At 46.5% G+C, this 22,225-nt stretch overlaps 1 long non-coding RNA gene across 3 annotated transcripts; it reads left to right on the forward strand.

The window, feature by feature from the left end:
• Positions 1-6,591: 6,591 nt before the first annotated feature.
• Positions 6,592-22,219, forward strand: LOC103881685. Of its 3 annotated transcripts, none has more exons than XR_004181588.1 (4): positions 6,592-9,539; positions 10,018-10,219; positions 18,292-18,461; positions 19,669-19,827. It is a non-coding gene; the product is annotated as an uncharacterized LOC103881685 (long non-coding RNA). The 3 variants fall into 3 exon arrangements; XR_004181587.1 differs by adding an exon at positions 22,156-22,219 and having other exon boundaries at positions 6,617-10,219; positions 19,669-19,805; XR_004181586.1 differs by having other exon boundaries at positions 6,619-10,219.
• Positions 22,220-22,225: the final 6 nt, after the last annotated feature.

Here is a 22,225-nt window from a genome sequence, read left to right on the forward strand (position 1 = left end):
TGCGTGAATTTTTTCCCAGAAATTGGACTTTTCTTTTACCACATTGCCAGGCTGTGACAAAGATAGCTGACAGTGTAGAAGCAGGTTCAGAAGTGGATAAAAGACAGAGGTCGGGAGAGTTGGGAGAGCTTAGAAGACAGCAAGGTGAGGAAAAGTTTGGAGCACTGTAGAGAATTGTGAAATGCTTGTGATGAGAAGGCTGACAGAAGGATGGACAGTGAAGGCCAGACTTAAAAGGTCTCAGATGAAAATGAGGAATTTCCTGTGAACAAGAGCCAAGGTTCCATTTGATTGGCCTGACAGAGAGCGTGGCTGCACAGTGACCCTGCCCTGGAGATCTGTGAAACTATGAGCTTGGGGGTGATGATTTAGGATGTATCTTGTGGAATGAACATCTAGGCAGCATAGCTCAAGAGGTGTCCTGTCTGCATCGAACAGCCTGTGTTATGTATTAGCCTAAGGAATGACCTCAAGTTGGAACTTCTATTTAAAGGAGAAGTGAAGCTCAAAAGTTTGGAAAATTTGCAGCCTGGCCAAGTGGTCAAAAAGAAAAGCTATTTTCTTTTTGAAAATAGGATAGATAACAGCTAATAGCTAATAAAATAGAAAATAGCTAATGGGGAAAATTCAAGAAGGCTCAGGGTAGTTGCATAAAAAGGAGCTTAGTGCAAGCTTAATGAGACAAAGGAGTAAAAAGGCCTTGAAGGCATTTCAGAGACCTTTGCAGTGGCCCTTGCTGTCACAGGTCCTGGGTCCTAGCAGAGATGAATGGTTTCCTGGGCCAGCTGCATGGCCCTGCTTCTGTGTGCATCCTCAGGACACTGCTGCCTTCATCCCTGCAGCTCGAGCTCCAGCCATGACTGAAAGATGCACAGATAGAGCTTGGGTCACTGCTTCAGAGAGGTGGCTCAAGCGATGGCTTCCTGAGTGTTAAGCCATTAGGTGCACAGGGAAACAGAAGACCAGAGGCACCGGGAGCCTCCCGTCCTGAGCTCCAGAGGATGTAGAGAAAAACCTGGGTGTGCAGGCAGGAGCCTTTCCAAGACCAGAGCCTCATGGAAAACCTCTACTAGGGCAGCAAAGAAGGGACATAGAGGGTTGAAGCCCCCACACAGAGGCTCCATTCTCCAAACCCCCAGATTCATAGACCCACCAGCAGCTTGCACCCTGAGTGTGGAAAAGCCTGGGCACTCAGCATCAGCCCTGTCCATGAGGCAGCCTGGGGTGCTGAACGCTGCAAAGCCACAGGTGCAGATCTGCCCAAGGCCTTGGGTGGCCAACCCCCACACCCTGTGCGGATGTGGGACAAGGATTCAGAAAGGATGATTTTGGAGCTGTCGGATTGAGTGACTGGCCTCCTGGGTAATGGATGTTCATGTATCCTGTGAGTCCCATCTGTGTTTTGTTTTTCTTTCTGGCAATTTTTTTTTCTGTTGCCTGGAATGCTTAACCATTGGCTGTACAATCATTGTACCTTGGAAGTAGTTAACTTGCTTTATAATTCAGAAACTCTGGGGCAGAAAGGACTGCAGCCTTGTCTCAGGTGAGACTTTGAGGTTTGGACATTTGAGTAAATGCAGGTGTTAAGATTTCTTGGAGGACTGTAGGGAAGGCATCATTGTATTTTGCAGTGTGAGAAAGATAGGAGATTTGGGAGACCAGGGACAGAATAATATGATTTGGCTCTGTGTCCCTACAAAACTCACAATGGAATATGGTGGGAGAAAAGTTAAATGTAATGAGGACTGGTGGATGGTGGTTAATCATGGTGGACGAGGAGGTGGAGTTGGAAGGTGGGGGTGGTGCGCATTTGGGGATTGTGGTGGGGTTCTTGGAAAGGCAGGGGTGGGAGGCAGATCCTTCACAAGTGGTTAAACACCATCTTTTTAATGCTGTCCTTCTGATAGTTTGCTTCATGTTTTAGGGGCTTTGAGATTCAATGAATACTGGCCTGCTGGGTTTTGGATGTGCATTGGGCCTGTGGTCCCATTTGTATTATTTTTCTGGGAAATTTCTTCCCTTTGGGTTGAGAAAGCTCACCCAATGTCTGTACCATCATTGTACCTTAAAAGAACTCCATTTGGAATTCAGGGACTCATAGGCAGAAGAGACTGTAACCTTGTATCCTTGTATAAGATAAGACTTTGAACTTTTTACATTTGAGTTAATGCTGGAATGAGTTAAGGCTTTTGGAAACATTTGAAGAGGCATGACTGTATTTTACTCTGTGAGAGTGACATGAGATTCAGGGGGAGGGGATCAAGGGCAGAATAATATGGTTTGGCTATATTTCCCTAGAAAACTCATGTGGAATTGCAATCCAGAGTGTTGGAGGTGGAGCCTGGTGGGAGAGTGATTTAATCATGGATGGGAGGGGGGTGGGGTTGGAGGGGAAAAAGGGGTGGGTAGGGTGGTGAGGAGTAAGCTGGCTGTAGGGTGGTGGGAGGGTGGGGGTAGTAGGAAGGAGGAGTAGCCTGCTGAGGCAGAGGCTCGTGGAAAACCTGTACTAGGACAGTGCACCTGTGGCTTTGCAGGGTGAAGCCCCATGGCTGCTCTCATGGGCTGGGCTGATGTTGAGTGCCAGTAGCTTTTCCATACTGAAGGTGTGAGCTGTTGGTGGGGCTATGAACCTGGGGTTTGGAGGATGGTGGCCTCCTGCATAGGGGTTCCAAGCCCATGTTTTTCTTCTGCACTGGCATAGTACAGGTTTTCCAAGAGGTTCTGCCTCTGCTACTCGAAACTCTGCCTGAAACAGTAGGGGGTGGAGGTGGGTTGGGGGTGGATCCTTCACCAGTGATTAAGCACCATCTTCTTGATGCTGACCTCGTGATAGTGAGTTCTCATGAACTTCCTCATAGTGTTAAGCCACTGGTTGGATGGAGCATGAGACTAGAGGGTTGGGGAGCCTCTGCATACAGATTTTGGAGGATGTATGGATATGTCTGGGTGTCCAGTCAGAAGCCTTCCAAAAAGGCAGAACCTCACAAGAAACCTCTACCAGGGCAGTGCAGAAGGAAAATACGGAGTTGGAGCCCCCACACTGGAGGCCACCATCATGCAGACCCCAGATTCATAGACCCCGCAACAGCTTGTACCGTCAGTGGGGAAAAGCTACAGGCACTCAACACCAGCCCAGCCCATGAAGGCAGCCCTGGGGCATAAACCCTGCAAAGCCACAGGTGCAGAACTGCCCAAGGCCTTGGGAGCCCAGCCCTTACATCTGTGTGCCCTGGATGTGGGACAAGTTTCAAAAAGGGTAATTTTGGAGTTGTAGGATTGAATGACTGGCCTTCGGGTTTGGAGTTTCATGGGGCCTGTAAGTCCTTTCTGTGTTTTGTTCTTACTGGCAAAATTACTCCTTTTGGCTGGGAATGCTTACCATTGCCTGTATAAGCATTGTGTGTACCTTGGAAGTAGTTAGCTTGCTTTATATTTCAGAGGTTCATGAGTCTAAGGGTCTGCAGCTTATGTTGGATGAGACTTTAAGCTTTGAACATTTGTATAAATGATGAAATGATGTAAGACTTTGGGGGATTGTAGGGAAGGTATCATTGTAGTTGGCAGTGGGGACAGTTTTTGGGCTGGGGAACCGGCCAGCCAGAGGCTGGTGCTGTCAGGGGACTATTAAAGGTGGGGCCTGGTGGAAGATGAGTTAATCATGGTGGAGAGTGGGGGTTGGAAGGTGGGGGATAGGGAGAATGGGGGCGTTTATGTTGGGGGTGAGGGGTGAAAAATGATGGTGGCAGGTGGATCCTTCACAAATGATTAAACACAATCTCCTTATTTCTGTCCTTGTGATAATGAGTTCTCTTCATGGTTTTGAAGCTGTGAGACTGAATGGATACTGGCCTCTTGGGTTTTGGACTTGCATTGGGCCCGTGGTGCCATCTGTGTTATTTTGCTGGGAAATTTCTTCCCATTGGATTGAGAAAGCTTACCCAATGGTTGTACCATCTTGTATCTTGAAAGAAAAGAATGCCCTTTTAAATTCAGGGACTCATAGGCAAATGGAACTGTAGGCTTGTCTCAGATGAGACATTGAACTTTTTACATTTGAGTTAATGCTGGAATGAGTTGGGACTTTTGGCAACTTTTGAAAAGGTATGGTTGTATTTTGCTCTGTAAGAAGGACATGAGATTCAGAGGGGTCAGGGTCAGAATAATATGGATTGGCTGTGTTTCCCTACAAAATCTCATGTGAAGTGTAATCCTGAATGTTGGAGATGGGGCCTGGCGGTAGGTGATTTAATTGTGGATGGAAGGGGGTTGGGGTTGGAAGGAAAAAATGTGAGTAGTATCAGTAGGAGTGAGTTGTTGGTAGGGTGGTGAGAGGGTGGTGGGTAGTAGGAAGGGAGGTGGCCTGCTGGGAGGCTCAGCCTCATGGAAGCCTCTGGGAAAAGTGCTGGCTTTGCAGGCTTTAGACCCCATGGCTGCTCTCATGGGCTGAGCTGGTGTTGAGTGCCTGTAGCTTTTCCATACTGAGGGTGCAGACTGTTGGTGGGCTTATGAGTCTGGGGTCTGGAAGATGGTGGCCTCCTGTGTGGGGGCTCAAGTCCATATTTTCCTTCCTTTGCCATGGTAGGATTTCCCAGAGGCTCTGCCTCTGCAGGAGAGCTGCCTGAAGCAATGGCGGTGGTGTGTGTGGTGGATCCTTCACCAATGGTTAATCTTCTTGGTGCTGATCTCCTGATAGTGAGTTCTCATGTGATCCGGTTGTATAACGGGCTGTGGCACCTCTTTCCTCTCTCTGTCTTGCTTGTACTTCTGCCATATGAAACAGTTCATTGCCGCTTGGCCTTCTGGTGTGGTTAGGAGGGTCCTGATCAGCGTGCACCTGCTCAGTGGACCTAGTCAGTTGGGACTTGGTCAGTGAGGCTTATTTAGTGGCAGCGTGGTCAGCAGGGGTCTGCTTACAGAGGGTCTCAGGGGGATCTAGTAGTGGGGGTTTTGGTGAGTGAGGACCTATTGGTAGCCAGTTGTTTGGTGTCTGATCAGTGCAAACCTGGGCTGTGGGGCTTGACTAGTGGAGACCTGGTTAGCTGGGGCTTAGTGGTAGCCTGGTCAGCATGGGCTGGGTCACTTGTGAGCAGGTCAAGGGGTGCTATTCAGTGGAGGACTGGTCACATGGGACCTAGTCAGCACGGCCTGGAGGGTGTGTCCTCATCAGTGAGGCCCTTGCCAGTGGGGCCCTGGTCAGGGCAGCCTGGTCAGTGGAACCTAATCAGAGGGGGCCTGGTCAGAGAGGATTTGGTCAGTGGTGGCTTTTGTAGCACCGGTCTACGGGGTGACCTGGTCATCAGGGACCTGAGCAGTCGGTGCCTATTCAGTGGGGCCTACTTATTAGGGTCCCAATCAGGGGCATCTGGTCACCTCAGGCCTGGTTAGGAGGGGCCTGATCAGTGGCAGCCTGTTCTCTGGAGGCCTGGTTAGTGGGGCCTCATCTGTGGGGTCAGGCAGTGGGGTCATGATCGGTGGAACCTGATAAGTGAGGCCTTGTCAGTAATGACCTAGTCAGTGAGAACTTCTCAGTAAGGACCTGGTCAGTGAGGCCTTGTCAGTAAGGACTTTGTCAGTGAGGCCTGGTCAGTAAGGACCCAGTCAGTGAGGCCTGGTCAGTGAGGCCTTGTCAGGGAGGCCTTGTCAGTAAGGAGCTGGTCAGTGAGGACTTGTCAGTAAGGACCTGGTCAGTGAGGCCTTGTCAGTGAGGACTTTTCAGTAAGGACCTGGTCCGTGAGGCCTTGTCAGTGAGGACTTGTCAGTAAGGTCGTGGTCCATGAGGCCTTGTCAGTGAGGCCTTGTCAGTAAGGACCTGGTCAGTGAGGCCTGGTCAGTGAGAACCCTGAAGTCCAGTGGGAGGGCCCTTGTCGAAAGTGGGGACCTGGTCGGAGTGGGGAGGGCCTGGTCAGTAGGGGAACCTGGGGTCAGTGGGGGCCTTGTCAAGTAGGACCTGGTCAGTAAGGCCTTGTCAGTAAGGACCTGGTAGGTGAGGCCTTGTCAGTGAGGCCTTGTCAGTAAGGACCTGATCCGTGAGGCCTTGTCAGTGAGGTCCTGGTCAGTGGAGTCCTGGTCATTGTGTGCCTGGTAGTGGGGGCATGGTTAGTGGGGCCTGGTGATGGGGGGTCTAATCAGTGGGGTGTGGTCAGGGAAGACCTGATGTGTGGAGTCTAGTTAGCAGGAACCTGGTCAGTGGGGACTGCTGAGCACTGCTTGGAGAAGCCAGGTGTATCGTGCATTATCGAGGGCCCTGTGGACAGCTGGGATGGCCCAGTGGTGCTTGGCCAGTCAAAGAGTGGACAAAGCAGGTGTGTGAGGATGGACCTGGGAGATCTTGCTCAGAGATTCTGACAGGACAAAGGTAAAGAAAGGGCCAGAGTGGCCAGAGAGATGGTCACAGTCTATGGGCTGCACAGGATGGAGGAAGCCAGGGAACAGGCAGTGTGGGCAGCTGGGGTGCAGGGAGAGGCAGGTGCATGCTGGGGGTCAGACCCTGTGAGGACTGTGGGGGTCAGGTGGGGTGGGCTCCAGGTGCACCCTCAGTGCACTGGGCAGGTCTCGGGCCAGGTTCCCTGTATCCCTCCCGGGTGATGTGGTCACTCCCTGGGGGACTGCTGTGAGGCCCTGGCCACCCACCCTGGGCAGCACTGTCCCATCTCAGGACTGGACTTTCTCAGATCCTGCAGAGGGTACAGCATCCAGCCCAAGAGCGGCAGCCCCATGGTGCAGCCTGAGCTCTCCTTGGGCCTGAAGCAGCCCCTGCCAGCCCTGCACTCCCTGGTCTCCCAGGTCCCGCTTTTCCAGTGTCAGCCGGCAGGGAGGACATGCCCTCCCTTCCCTATGTGTCTCCTGGGCTGAAATTTGTGGCACATTGGGACAGGGATGGTACTTCCCTCAGGCCCATTTAGGGAGGGGCCTGGCTCCCAGCCTGGCACAGGTCCTCAGCTCTGCCTTGGTTGCCTTAGAATGAGATGGGTCAGTCCACACCCTGAAGGTAAAGGTAAGAGGCTGTCCCTGCTGTGTGCTAGGCTGGTCTAGGGATGGAGGACTTAACAGGTCCTCCCAGTCTGTCAGGCCTGGGCAGCACTGTCTTGTCTTAGGACTCAGAAAGGCCAGTCCTGAGATGAGGCAGTGCTGCCCAGGGCGGGTGGCTGGGACCTGACAGAAGTCCCCAGGGGTGACCATCCACACATCCAGGGTCAGGAGCCTGGCCTGAGACATGCCCAGTGCACTGAAGGTGCACCTGGAGCCCACTCCACCTGATGCCTCCACAGCCCTCACAGGGTCTGACCTCCCAGCATGTTCTTGCCTCTTCCTGCACCCCAGCTGTCCACCTTGCCTGTTCCCTGAGTTCCTCCATCCTGTCCAGCAGGATGGGATGGACATGGGGACAGCCTGTGTGCACATTTTGTGGCAAGTGGGAGTGGCACACCATCTCTGGGAGGCACCATGGTTCCTGCCAAATCTGACCCCAGGACTCTGTCCTTGGTGGTTTTAGCAAACCCCAAACCCAGAACTGTGGTTGTGGCTCAGGGGTCAGCATCTGCTAGTGCCAAGACACTACTGGGAGGCTGGGACCTGACCAAAGCCCATAGTGTCTCTGACCTGAGGACAGGGTGTCTTGGGACTATAAGGCCAGGCAACCAATGGCCATTGGGTCCATAGGGGTTCAGCCCCAATGTTTGTCCTTCCCTGGCTCCTTCTGATTCAGTGCCATCAGGGCCCTGGAGCCGAAGACTCAGCATCCAAGGTCCCCTCCAGGAATCCTGTTGGCTCAGCATACTTTATTGTGTGTCATCTGAGAGCAAACGTGTAAAATCGGATGCACAGAAAAATGACTCAAAGTGCTTACTGACTAGAAGAAATCTAGGAGCAGCAAGAAGGTAATGGGGAAAGGGAGGGACCTCCATGACCAGTGTCTGCAGAGCCAGGGGTACAGGCGCCCAGTGCTGTGGCCTGGCACCAGCTGCCTCTCAGAGGGTGGGTGGCACACTGTCCTTACCCAGAGGACAGCAGGCCTGGTCACCAGCTTTTCTACCTGTCCCTGTAAGCATCACATTGCTGGAGGAGAATTTCATCCCAGAGCTTGGACCGTCCCTAGCTGAGGGGCTAGGGGCTTGTCTCTTGGTGACGTAAATGAAAAACCAGGTCCAGATCAGAGTTCCTGACGTTGAACACTCATCCATTCTTTGAATCATGGGAGGGGAGGCCTGGTACTAGGTGGACCTAACCTCTTTGAGGAACCACAGAGCCCAAGGCTGGAAACCTCCAGCATCCTCCACCCCCGATGCTCCCTGGGACCCCTGTGGCCTGTCTCACTGAGCACTCTTCCGTCCGTAGATGTCTCGGCTGCTCTAGAGGGAATTCCCTTTCAGGTGTGGGGCTGGGCATGGCCACTCCTGCTGGATGTCTAGATGGTGGAAACCAAGGGCCTAGGGAAATACCAGGTACAGCCTTTCCACGCTCATCCAGCGCAGGACAAACAGGCTAGGCGGTGTCAGGAGCCCAGGTCTCCAGCTGGAGGAACGTCAACCCTGCAGTGGGAACAGGGGCCCATTGTACATCCTGGGCTGAACACCTACCCAGGTAAGCTGGGCTGTGCCTGCCACTCCCCAGTTCAGAAAGAAGCCAAACGAGGAGCTTTGTGCAGAATGAAGCCTCCTTCCTTCCAGAAGCACTGCTGACTGTTTTAGGGCGGTTGCCATTTGTGGCAGTGAGCCTTTTGTTTATTCTGAGGTTGGGCTGGTTTCTCCTCTTGGCCCTGACCTACAGATTATAAAGCAGAACAGAGGAGGTCCGCAGGAAACATCCACAGATGGCATTGGAAATAAGTCACCCTCTGAGAAGCATGTCATGCTCTGGGAGGGCTAAGGCATCAAGTAAGGCCTATGGGGTTGGAGGATCCCTGGGCAGGTGGGGCAATCCACAGCCTTAGGGTCTTCCCATGGGAATCGGGAGGTCCTGAGGCAGAGGCAGTGGTCCCACAGGAGGAGTCACAGAGCCACCAAGGGCTCTGGCCCAGGGAGCAGTCAACACCATGGACTGAACACCTGCTGGGCTCAAAGTCCTGGTCCAGACTGGGGCATGTGGGGCCAGGAGGGATCTCGGAGTGGGAGACAGAGACACAAGTGTGCTCAGAGGGCACCCGTTTCTGGAAGTAGTGTGGTCCAGAGATGTTGGCTGGGAAGGGCTTCCAGGGTTTCATATGTGTTGTGGAGCTGCTTCCTCTCCAGCCTCACCCTGCAGGAATGCCAGTGAATATGTTGCCGCCACCTTGGAGCTCAGTGCCCTCATAGTGTAACGGCACCAGCAGATCTGCCTGTGCACGGACTACCTGTACTACCTCACACCTGAGGAGCAATGCTTCTGCAGGGCCTCTGACTTGGTGCACAACTTCAGACACCATCATGCTGGCGCAGCACCGCACCCTCACTAGCCAGGGTGCTGATGACTTCCTCAAGGCCAAGGCCACGTTCAAGGCTTCGGACTTCACTGATGCACTTGTGCTGAGCAAGGCGGGCTTCTCTGGGACCTTAATTCAGGAGGTAGAATGGAGCTTGGGATCAAGCATCTGGTGAAAGAACTTGCACTTGATCTGGAAGGCTCTGGGGAGCCATGGAAGGTGCTGGATAAAGGAGTGACAGATTCGTTTCAGAGATGACTGTAGAAGGCTCCCTAGGAGTGAACAAAAGCCAGGAGACCAGGGAGGGAGCTTGTGGGGCAGGTCTGGAGATATGGCAAGGGAGGATCCTGCTTGGATGAAAGGTCTTCAGGCACTGTCTCAGGTTACACTCCAGGTGCCCTCAGAGCTAGTATGTTCAGAGTCTTGCCTCCAGGATGAAAATGGGAAGGAGTTGTCAGATGAGGACATAGAAATGGAGGCTGGCATATTCGCATGAGTGCCGGTGGTGGTCGGTGTGGGACTACTGTGGGAACAGGGGTCTTTCCATTCAGGGATGTGGTGAATGGACCCTACATCACTCCATTCTGCCCTTCCTTTCCTTCCTCTCATTCTCCCAAAAGCCTCAGTGCGTGAGCTGTTCATCCTGTGGTGCTGAAGCAGCCAAGAGTCACAAGCCTGCCTGGCTGCCTCTTAGGATATGACAGCAGAGCCAGTGGCCTCTACTGGATCCTGTACAACTTCACAAAACACCCAGACACCGGGAGTGCTGCCAGCACGTGGTGCAACAGTTCTGAGGGATCACAGTCTTGAAGACATTGAATGGTGGGTGCAGGGCCTCATGGCCTGTTCCCCAGCCCCTCTCATTGGCTCTGGTCCAGGTGGTGAAGGGGGAACATGTTTTGTCAGTTCTGCCATGATTGCCAGCAAGAAAAGGAGCAGAGCCCAGAAGCAGTAAAATCAGTTAGTAAAGTTTTCTTTTCTGAACTGCATTTCTGCCATCTGTAAGTTGAGGGGAATTCCTTCTACCCCACGAGGCTGCTTGGGGAATGACTGACAGTGTGTGTAGAGCAGGTGCCACCAGCAGGCATTTGGTGTCTAGACCGCTCCTCTTCCCTCTTGATTTTCTGACTGCATTTGCATTTTGTTCCCAAGACCTTCACTCCCCTTAATTTTGCTCTTTCCTCTGATTCCCACCTTATCTTCTATCCCATGGATTCACCAGGATCTAAGTGGGTAACAGTCATGTATGCATGTATGTGTGTATGTACATATGCCCTGTGCTGGTGTTGGAGTGTGTGGTGTGTGTGTGTGTGTGTGTGTGTGTGAGAGAGAGAGAAAGAATGTGTGTGTGTGTGAGGGGAGAGAAAGAATGTGTGTGTGCATGAGAGGGGGAGAGAGCAAGAGAGAGAGAGAGAGGGGAGTGTGTGTGTGTGTGTGTGTGTGTGTGTGTGTGTGTGTGTGTGTTGGGGTCACTGAGGGACTGAAATTCTCCACACCAGGCTGTGCTCATTGCTGGAGGTGCTGTCAGGGCCCTTGCCACTGACCCTTCAAGTCTCATTCTTGCAGTGCAGGCAGGGCATTCTGGAGGAATCATGCCCTTGGAAGAAGCCCTGAGAAGTGACTGGTAGGTATGAGTGGATAAATACCCAAACTCCCTTGCTCTGGGTGGGATGACTCTGAGACACACGTTCTATGCTGTGTCTCAGAGGTACCCGGCAGGGCTGAGTCCTGGCTGCCCACAGTGGAAACTTTCTTGATGAAGGTCCCTTTAACTGCTGCATTCCATTCCTGTCTCAGTTCCCCACTCCTGTACTGGTGTTTCCTGCAATTAGTACCCTAAGGAAGAACTGGCAGTATAATTGCTGTCCTAGAGTCATCTCCAGATAAAATTTTTATACTTGAATCTTTGCCTCAGGATCTACTTCCAGGAAACTCAAACTAAGACACACACATTTTTTATTTCATGTCCTCCAATCTTCATAGACCTGTCACTGTGCTGTTTTTACCAAAAATGATCATGAGGATCAGAGAGGGAAAGTCACTTGGCCTAAAGTCACACAGCTGAACAGTGGTGGAGTTCAACTTTGACCATGGGCTGTCTGACCCCAAGTTGTAGACTTGCTTCTCCCAAGAGACTCCTCTCTTACCAGCAAATGAATGAAAGGAGGATGTTAAGGTAGGATCTCTGAAGCCTGTGCCAGAGGAACCCCAGCTCATTGCTGGCGCCTGTGTTCTCATTCTTACCTCATTAAAGAGTAAAGTTTATTGAGTTTATTAAGTATCTTTAGTGAGAACTGGGACCAAACAGATTTTCTGACTCTAAAAAGAGATATTTTTACAGGAACAGATATATACCTACTACAAGTGTAAAGACAAGCATACACATACTTCTTTACTGCTCATAATTCATGTCAATTAGTCCTTATTAGAATGTGGGATGTATAAATGTAAGAGTAATTTTCATGTTAAAATTGACAGATACATATTTAAATAGTCCTAAAGGAATTTAATTAGTTTTCTTTTAGAATTTTCTATTTTTAATGTTATTTTTATGAGAAACTATATAACTTTATTGATAATACATACAATAACCCTTTGTTTTTCACGTTGAAAATACAATGTATTCTGCAAATAACTAAAGCCTAATTTTGTATTAGCATTTTAAATTTTCAATCTTTTTATTATTATACTTTTAAGTTCTGGGACACGTGGAGAATGTGCAGGTTTGTTACATAGGTATACACAGGACAGGGTAGTTTGCTGCACCCATCAACCTGTCATCGACATTCGGTGCTACATTAGGATGTGATAAAGGCAGCTTTCCTTCTGTTGGTGGGTGTGAATGAGTTCAACCGTTGTGGAGACAGGTGGCATTCCTCAAGGATCTAGAACCAGAAATACAATTTGACCCAACTTAATCCGTTACTGGGTATATACCCAAAGGATATAAATCATTCTACTAAAAGACACATGTGCACGTATGTTTATTGCAGCACTGTTCCCAATAGCAAAGACTTGGAACCAACCCAAATCCCCATCAGTGATAGACTGGGTAAAGAAAATGTGGCACATATACACCATGGAATACTCTGCAGCCATACAAAAGCATGAGTTCATGTCCTTTGCAGGGACATGGATGAAGCTGGAAACCATCATTCTCAGCAAACTAACACAGGAACAGAAAACCAAACACCACATGTTCTCACTCATAAGTGGGAGTTGAACAATGAGAACAAATGGACACAGGGAGGGGAACATCACACACTGGAACCTGTCAGTGGGTGGGGCGCTAGGGGAGGGATAGCATTAGGGGATTTAATAATTTTAGAATTCAATTCTGTTGAAATTTTTACTCCAAGAAGCCATGTGTTTTTGAGAGCTAATCCTGATATATTCAAATCTTAATGACTTAAGTTGATGGAGCGAACTTCTTTTAAATTAGTGATTCCCTAATTTGCCTGACTGTTGGAATTTCCAGGGCATGTTGAAAACACAGATTATCCAGACTCTTACCTCTGCAGATGTATTTAGTGGTTCTAAAATGGCACCAAGGGACCTGGATTTTTCCCAGGGTCCCTGTGTAATTCACACTCATGAACAGGCAAGTTTGGGAAATAGTGCCTTAAGGAGATTTTTCACTGAGCAGTCTTCATTTGAAATGAGGATCATTTATCTTCTAATACCCATGCTTCCTCTTTCTCCTGCTCTCTTTGTCTCCTGCTGTCTTTCAGTTCCTAGAAGCTGTAATTGAATGACAGATCCTAGTATATCTGTACCTACTAAAAACCACACTTCTGAAGCGACATGGCCACCAGAAGCCACAGCTAGTCTGCCATGTAAAAAAGGAAAGGTCCATGTGCCCTGAGGGTGCAGGGGTGAGAGGCAGGGGAATGGAGACCCCCACAGCCAGCAGCAGTGGCCCTCATCACAGCCCTCTGGGAGATATGAAAGGAGGTCAGACGGTGGACAGTAGTCTTGCCTTCGTGCTATAGAACACGTTGTTAACACCAAAAAAGCTGATCTCTTCCAGGGGAATGGTGAAAGCTGATGCTAGCACTTGTGCTTTTTGTTTGTTTGTTTGAGATTGAGTCTTGCTCTTGTTGCCCAGGCTGGAGTGCAATGCATGATCTCGGCTCACTGCAACCTCTGCCTCCTGGGTTCAAGCGATTCTCCTGCCTCAGCCTCCTGAGTAGCTGGGATTACAGGTGCCCGCCACCATGCATGCCTATTTTTTTATTTTTAGTAGAGATGGGATTTCGCCATGTTGGCCAGGCTGGTCTCCAACTCCTGACCTCGGCCAAAGTGTTGGGATTACAGGCGTGAGCCATTGTGCCCGGCCTGTGATTTAATTTAATCATTGCACAGCTTCAAAATGACAGCTAAGTAGCTGACATAAAAATGAAAATTCTGTGTACTTTGATGTTAGCAGGCTTCATATACAAACCAGAATATGATTAAATTTTTTCTTAATCAAACTGAATAATTTTCACATAGGCAGGCCATTGTCAGGCCATTCAGCATCTGGCTTATGTTTGGGCCAGGCTGGGTGCTTCATAAAAGTCTGGAGGGAAATACAGAGGCCAATTCTCCATAAGCATTAGACTCAGAAATACCTTGCTTCCCAGTGAAAAGTTTAAATTGACTTTCACGCCAACTTCATCAAACCGAGGTTGGTCAACACTTATCACCACTGCCACTGGACACTTTGACTTCCAATTTTGCTACCTGCTCTACAGGTAGCAAAATTTTGAGTTCATCCACTGTTTTTCATCATTGTCCATCTCTGCTTCCCAAAACCTTATATAGTACAGAAATTGACCAATCAAGATTACCATGTCAAAGAGCATCCATTTACTGAATAAGGCAGCTGGCTCCTGGGGGCAGAAAAGTGATTAGACACAGATAAAAATCATAATCCCTACTCTCCTGGACTCACTGTCCAATGGGGAGACAGACACATAAGCAAATGCAACTTGATAACTACAACAGTCAAGTGAATTATATAATCCTGACTGGAGAAAGAGAGAGCAAATGTTATCATAAGACAGTGTGTCCAGTATTTACTCTCTAACAGATTTCCTGATGAACGTCTAGGCTTGCCAACTTGTTGCATAAGAAAATTGGAACGTGGGGGAGGGGAAATACGTATGCTTCTTAGTATTTCAATCTGTAAATGCATAAATAATATAACTATTAATGATATCATCATGTTGATTCAATAAGTTTGAAACCAAAATTGAGAGTCATCTTTAGAAGAAACTGTGTATGTGTCTATGTGTGTACACATGTAGATATACACATATTGCTTTCTGAAATTTTCAATGACTTTGTGCTTCTTCTGAAGCAATTCAAGTTTAGAATTTGAGACCCATGGGTCAAAGTATCTTCCTGAGTGTACTGAAGAACATTTAGATTAATTTCAGACATGTATTTTGGTTTACATAGTGTTTTTTATCCCTACTAACTTATTTACTGTTTTTAAAATAAATTGAGAATAACAGCAGCAACCCTGAATTGAGTGAAAGTCCTGAGAAGGGCATTGTCCAACCAGTGCATGTGCATGTTTACACTAATCTCCTATCTGAACCTAGGAAGTCGCTGAATGAGCTAGCAGATGATCTCTTTGGCTGTATTACAAATGATAATTTATTTTTATTTGTTTCATTCATTCATTCATTCATTCACTCATTCATTTTGAGACAGGGTCTCACTCTGTCACCCGGGCTGGAGTATGGTGACACAATTATGGCTCCCTGTAGCCTTCAACTCCCAGGCTCAACAATCCTCCTGCCTCAGCCTCCTGAGTAACTGGGACTACAGGTGCACACCACCATGCCCAGCTAATTTTTAAAACTTTTTTTGTAGAGACTGGGTCTTATTATGTTGCCCAGGCTGGTCTCAAACTCTTGGACTCAAGCGATCCTCCTTCCTTGGCCTCTCAAACTGCTGGGATTACAGGTTTGAGCTACTACATGTGGCCAGAAATGACATTTTAAAACCAACTATTACCTATGCAGATATATGATGCTCTCCGGTTGTTTTATTTAAAAATAGGAATGCCTTAGGTTTATTGGCTCATTTTGTTTTATCAAAGAGCTTAAATGCAGTTGTGAATATTCCTGTTTACCCTCATAATAGCCTGAGAATTTACAATGAATATAATTATTGCCATTTTCACAAGTAGAATTAGAATGAGAAGATAAAACAGTGGAATACAGGTGTAGCTAAGAGTAGCAGAGGTAAGCCATCTATAGAATATTAAAATTTCTTCCATGTGCGTTGTTAGAAATCTATAAAACCGGCCGGGCGCGGTGGCTCAAGCCTGTAATCCCAGCACTTTGGGAGGCCGAGACGGGCGGATCACGAGGTCAGGAGATCGAGACCATCCTGGCTAACACAGTGAAACCCCGTCTCTACTAAAAATACAAAAAATTAGCCGGGCGTGCTGGCGGCGCCTGTAGTCCCAGCTACTCGGGAGGCTGAGGCAGGAGAATGGCGTAAACCCGGGAGGCGGAGCTTGCAGTGAGGCGAGATCGCGCCACTGCACTCCAGCCTGGGCGACAGAGCGAGACTCCGCCTCAAAAAAAAAAAAAAAAAAAGTACAAAAATTAGCTGGGTATGCTGGTGGGCGCCTGTAATCCCAGCTACTCAGGAGGCTGAGGCAGGAGAATTGCTTGAACATGGGAAGTGGAGATCGCAGTGAGACGAGATTTTACCACTGTGCTCCAGCCTGGGTGACAAGACTGAGGCTTCGTTTCAAAACAGCAACAACAACAACAAACAAGAACAACAACAACAAAATCCAATATTTGCTAATACAAGCAAACTCACTAAGCTTTATGAGGCTCCCGTCCCTGCAAGTATTATCCTTTCCATGTACCCCAACATTAATGACAGCAACTGATACTAGCCATGTGACATACAATCCCAGCACATTGTTGGGCTCTGATGTTTTCTAGGAATTTTTTCTTTACAGCTGTATTGAAATGAAGCTGTATTCCCTCAAGACCTGGTTTTTATAAACTCTCTATTTTTGCAGTTGAGGGAAAATAGTCTTAGGTCAGTCAATCCACTGTTGACCCAGAAATGGAATGAGGTAGGATTATTGTGAAGATGGAGAGGTGTCTGCAGCATCCTACACTCTTTCCCAGCCACTAGGTGACCGTATAATTAAAATATCCTTGATATTTCTGTGTAGTTTAAGTTGTTTTTAATTCTAGAACCTCTCAATCTTCCTCTCTTCAATGTAAATGAAAAGGCATTGGAGTGTCCGGAACACACTCAGCACTCAGAAGCAAAGCAAGAAAAATGGAAACATAATGGTCAGTGCCCAGGTTCTCCCCCAGGATCAAATGAGGATTAATATTGAGAGTTGTGGTTCTGAATAAGTCTTAACCTCATGAACATCTTAGTTGTTCAAAAATTTGTCATGTCAGCAAGGTGGTAACACTGAAGATTTTCTACAATCGAAATAGTATAGTTATGTTCTGTTGTATAAAATAGAAATAAATGTACCACATTGATCAGAAAAATCACACTAGCATATTCCAACAGCTTAATTTTTAAAAAGCTATGTTATATTAATAATTTAACCACATAGATCTGAGCTAGAATAAATGTTACATATTTAATTGACAATAATTTTTTTGCTCTCTTAGAGAGCTGTAGATAGATTTTGGGGTTATCAATCAAATGGTTCTGACTTTTTTTTTTTTGAGATGGAGTCTTGCTCTGTCACCAGGCTGGAGTGCAGTGGCACAATCTCAGCTCACTGCAACCTCTGCTCCCTGGTTCAAGTGATTCTCCTCCCTCAGCCTCCTGAATAGCTGGGATTACGGGCACACACCACCATGCCCAGCTAATTTTTGTATTTTTAGTAGAGACGGGGTTTCACCACGTTGGCTAGAATGGTCTCAATCTTCCGACCTCATGATCTGCCCGCCGCGGCCTCCCAAAGTGCTGGGATTACAGGTGTGAGCCACTGTGCCCAGCTGCTTCTGACACATTTTTAAGAAAGATTAGGCTGATGCTATGGTAACTCAGTTATTCATGATACATGTCATCTTGTAAGTAGGAGTATTCAATATTCATGATTTTGAAGCTGTTCCAGAGTGCTATAATCACCCCACTTGACAGACTTCAGAATTCGTTGAAAATCTCTGGAAATAATTAGCAAGTTATTATCACAGGCTCTAAACAGACCTTCAAAATGCATTACATAGTATTGGTAAAACAGATCGTCCGTCTGCCAAAAGTAGTCACTTTGATTTGATTTGCCTCGAATGAAATTTTTAAAAGGTAAAGCTAAAGTCTTCAGGATCACTGCACTGGGTTTCTATGGGACAACACTGAACAGGGCTGCCACTGAAACACCTTGGATGAGAGCCTCGAGCTCCCTGAACACAGCATCCGGCACACTACTGGGAGAATGACTGGGCCTCAAAAATGTGTGCAATGAATGTACTTATGAGCTTGTTGGAGAGGAAGTAAAGAGGTTGTGTGTAATTACCTCAAATTAGTACTACTACAGAGTAATCAGTGCTGGTAAAGTAAAAGGAGCGCTAAAGTAGTACGAATAAAGTAGTACTAATAGCCCTACACTAGTAGTAGTAATAAAGTGGCATTGCTATTGATTCTATCCGTCTACCTACCTACCTGTCTGGATGGGAGGACACAGGATTTGACTGATAAGATTGGGCTTAGCAGTGAAAAGAGCTCATGCATACTTTGAGCAGGTTTGCACTCAAACTTGGTATCATGTGACTGTTCTGAATTCCAGAACCATGGCTAAAGGGTGGAAGTTTTGTTTGACTGTGTCTCACATTTTCCTTTTGGTCTATTGTCTAACACATGTTGCTAGAATTCATTTTACTCTGACTACCTTTTATGTACAGACAACGCTGTTACTGACGAGATCACACCCAAGCGGACCGGAGATTGGCCCAATACTTACACCTACACCAAGGCCTTGGGAGAAACGGTGGTGCAGCAGGAGAGCAGGAGCCTAACCATCGCCATCATAAGGCCCTCCATTGTGGGAGCAACGTGGCATAAGCCTTTCCCAGTAAGCCCACTTACCTGGATTCTGTGTTTTGCTTTCAAACTAAGGTTTTTCTAGCCCAATTATTTTCTGATGTCTTTCTTCTTCTCCTCAGGATTTATAGCTAAATGCAGCCAATCAAATATGAACCCATTATACTAGGGCAAAATCCCACTTTGGGATCATGAGGCTCTTCTGGCAGTTACCCTGACTATCTTAGAGTTGGATGGAGATCTTAAATTAGCTTCTAACTACTCTAGTCTCAAAATTCCCATGGGTGATGTTTTTATATCTTGGCTTTCCCACTATAGCTTAAACAGACCAGAATGTTCTTGATGGCCAACTTGATAGTATTGCAACTAACTGCCAGGGTAAACAAGAGTTACAAAGCTCACAGAAGGATCTCAGTTTGGGAATAGTAATTTTTTTTAACCTCAGTATACTGCTGTGTCCTTCTGAAAGTACTTTGGGGGCAGATAAATTCCAGCTCCACCACTTACTGGCAATGCGACATTTTTGAGTTGTTCTTTCCATAAAACAGGACAGATACTACTTTGGAGAGTTGGTTTAATGAGACAATGTATGAGGAGAGGAGTGCTCAGACTCTAGTAAAAGGCGGGTCCCTACTGAAAAGGCTCAATTAATATTAGTCCCTTCATCTTCTCCTCCCATATCTCTTGTCTCCCATTATACACATTTCAACTTTTATACTGTAAGGTAAAGAGACATAATAAGGTCAGCTGAATGGCTTGGGGCTTAGGAAACAAACTCAAAAAGACATTTCCCTCTAACTACTCTTAAGCATAATCTTTCCTGTAACATCTTTAAGCAAGTCAACACACATTACTACCAATCATGTTTTCAATGTTCTCCTAAGGAGGCTAAAATCAGGACTGAGGTGGAGAAGTATGGTTGGTGAATTGCTTAGCAGATCATGATATAAGGACAAGGTCCACCGTAGCCCTTAAGATGTCACAAAACGCTGCAAAACCATTCATGGCTCCTGCTATGAACAACAATCCTGGCCAAATTTTAATTATTGGACAAAGTGCAGAAAATAGCCAATGCTTTGCCATTGATCTTTGGGATCTTAATAATACTGAATTAGATAGTTCTATTAGCTGGGGTCTCAGTGCCCTTGTTTGAAATTTATTGAGATTAGACTGCAGATGTTCCAAGATAACAACAATTTTCTAAAATGTGTAACCAATGGAAATCTTCTTTCTTTTAGGGTTGGGTTGATAATCTAAATGGACCTAGCCGACTCATTATTGCGGTATGTATAGGGATGAAGAAATAACTCTGAAATGTAGTGGAGGAATAGTAACAGAATTCTTAGTGCTGGCTTAGCTTCATTGATCCAAAAACGTAAATGCTACTTTACTATCAATTGAAGCATATTATTTCAACTATTCTGGTTATAATATGAAGGCAGGATGAAATTATTTTTTTTCTTTTAGAATTTTTTTATCATGAAAGCATGTAAAGTGCTATCAATTACTATTTGAGAGTTCTATTTTGAAAAGTCTTTGAGAATTAAGGATTTCTCTTTTTTTAAAAAAAACTTTCTTAAACTTAAAAATAAAACCAGCAAATGTCTTATAAAAATGAAGCAAGTAGCCCAAAAAATGGTTAGGGTTAGGGTTAGGGCTAGGGCTAGGGTTAGGGTTAGGGCTAGGGTTAGGGTTAGGGCTAGGGGCGAGGACTAGGGCTAGGGGCGAGGACTAGGGCTAGGGGCTAGGGTGATTGCAGATTCGGCTGCTCAGGGTATAGTGTTGTGTTTATTAGCTTTCAACAATGCTAATCCCGAGTGCCAGGCTGCTCTGCGACCTTTTAGAGGGAAAGCACATTTAGTTGATGATTATATCAAAGCCTTTGATGGTATCAGAGGTAATCTGCTTAAAACTACTTTGTTGGCACAGACAATGGCAGGACTGAGAGTGGATAAAGGAAATACTCTTTTTCCTGGAGCTTATATTAACTATGGGAAGCATGGTCATACTAAAACAGAATGTAGAAAAAATCAGCCCACCAGATAGGGGAAGAAAGAAAACTGCTGATACTGAAATATGTCCAGATTGTGAAAAAGGAAAACATTGGGCTAATGAGTGTCACAAGATGGGAACCCGATTTTGGGAAATGCTATGAGGAGACCGTCCCAGGCCCCATTCCAAACGAGGGCATTTCCAGCTCAGACCATTCCCTCATCGCTGTACAATGTCTGTCCCCCACCACAGCCGGTAGTGCCAGTAGATTTATGCTGCACAAAAGCTCTGAGCCTTCTGCATGGGGAACTCCTGCAAAAAGTTCCAATAGGGTTCTGTGGACCCTTGCGACTGGGGATGATAGGATTACTTCTAGGAAGGTCTAGTTTAAATTTAAAAGGAGTACAAATACATACAGGAGTCATTGATTTAGGTTACAGTGGGGAAATTCGAACTGTTATATGTACGTCTGTTCCCTGGAAACAGAGCCAGGAGAGCGTATAGCACAGCTCCTGATTATGCCATATGTGGAAGTGGGGAAAAGTGAAATTAAATGAACAGGAAGATTTGGAAGCACAAATAAACAAGGCACAGCAGCTTATTGGGTGAATCAAATTACTGTTAAATGTTTTACCTGTGAAATAACTATTCAGGGAAAGAAATTTAAAGGTGTGGTAGATACAGGAGCAGACACTTCAATCATTTCTCTGTAACATTGGTGATCCGCGTGGCCAATTCAATTTAACATAGTTTAATTTAACATAGTTGGAGTTGGTAAATCCCCTGAAGTATATCAAAGTAGTTACGTTTTGCATTGTGAAGGGTCTGATGTACAACTTGGGACTATTCAGCCGGTTATAACTTCTATACCTATAAATTTATGGGGGAGAGATTTATTACAACAATAGGGAGCACAAGTTCTAATTCCAGAACAATTATATAGCCCTCAAAGTCAACATATGATGCATTAAATAGGGTATGTCCCTGGTATGGGACTAGGAAAAAATTTGCAAGGTTTGAAAGAACTGCTTAAGTGGAAAGACAAAGTTCCCGCCGAGGTTTAGGATAGCATTTTTGATGGTGGCCATCATTAAGCCTCCAGAACCTATACCTTTAAAATGCTATCCAAATTGGCTAGAACAATGGCCGCTGAGTAAAGAGAAACTGCAGGCTTTAGAGGACTTGGTTACTAAACAATTCTGGATAATCATTTTCCTAAAATGAAACTGTTTCAATTGTTGAAATTAACAAATTGGATTCTCACTAAAATAACTAAATTTAAACCAATTGAAGGTGTGAGAATGTTTTTACAGATGGGTCTAGTAATGTTAAAGCTTCTTATTCTGGCTGAAAATGTGAAGATTTTCAGACGCCCTATACTTCGGCTCAAAAAGCAGAGCTTTTAGCTGTAATTGAGGTATTGAATGATTTTGATATGCCTATTAATGTGGTTTCTGTTCTTCATATGTGGTTCATTCCACAGAATTAAATGAAAATGCTCAGTTACAATTTCATACAGATGAACAACTGATGACTTTATTTATCCAATTGCAAACAGCAGTTAGGAGTAGAATGCCCCCTTTTTACATCACTCACATTAGGGCTCATACACCTCTTCTAGGACCTTTGACTGCAGGGAATCAAATGGCTGATCGCCTAGTTGCTACTGCCATATCTAATGCTAGACAGTTTCACAATTTAACCCATGTTAATGCCTCTGGTCTCAAATGCAGATGCAGCATTACGTGGAAAGAAGCTAAAGCTGGGTGGTTCCAAGATGGCTGAATAGGAACAGCTCTAGGC

This window comes from Papio anubis, unplaced genomic scaffold, assembly GCF_008728515.1.
Source record: "Papio anubis isolate 15944 unplaced genomic scaffold, Panubis1.0 scaffold362, whole genome shotgun sequence".
NCBI lineage: Eukaryota > Metazoa > Chordata > Mammalia > Primates > Cercopithecidae > Papio > Papio anubis.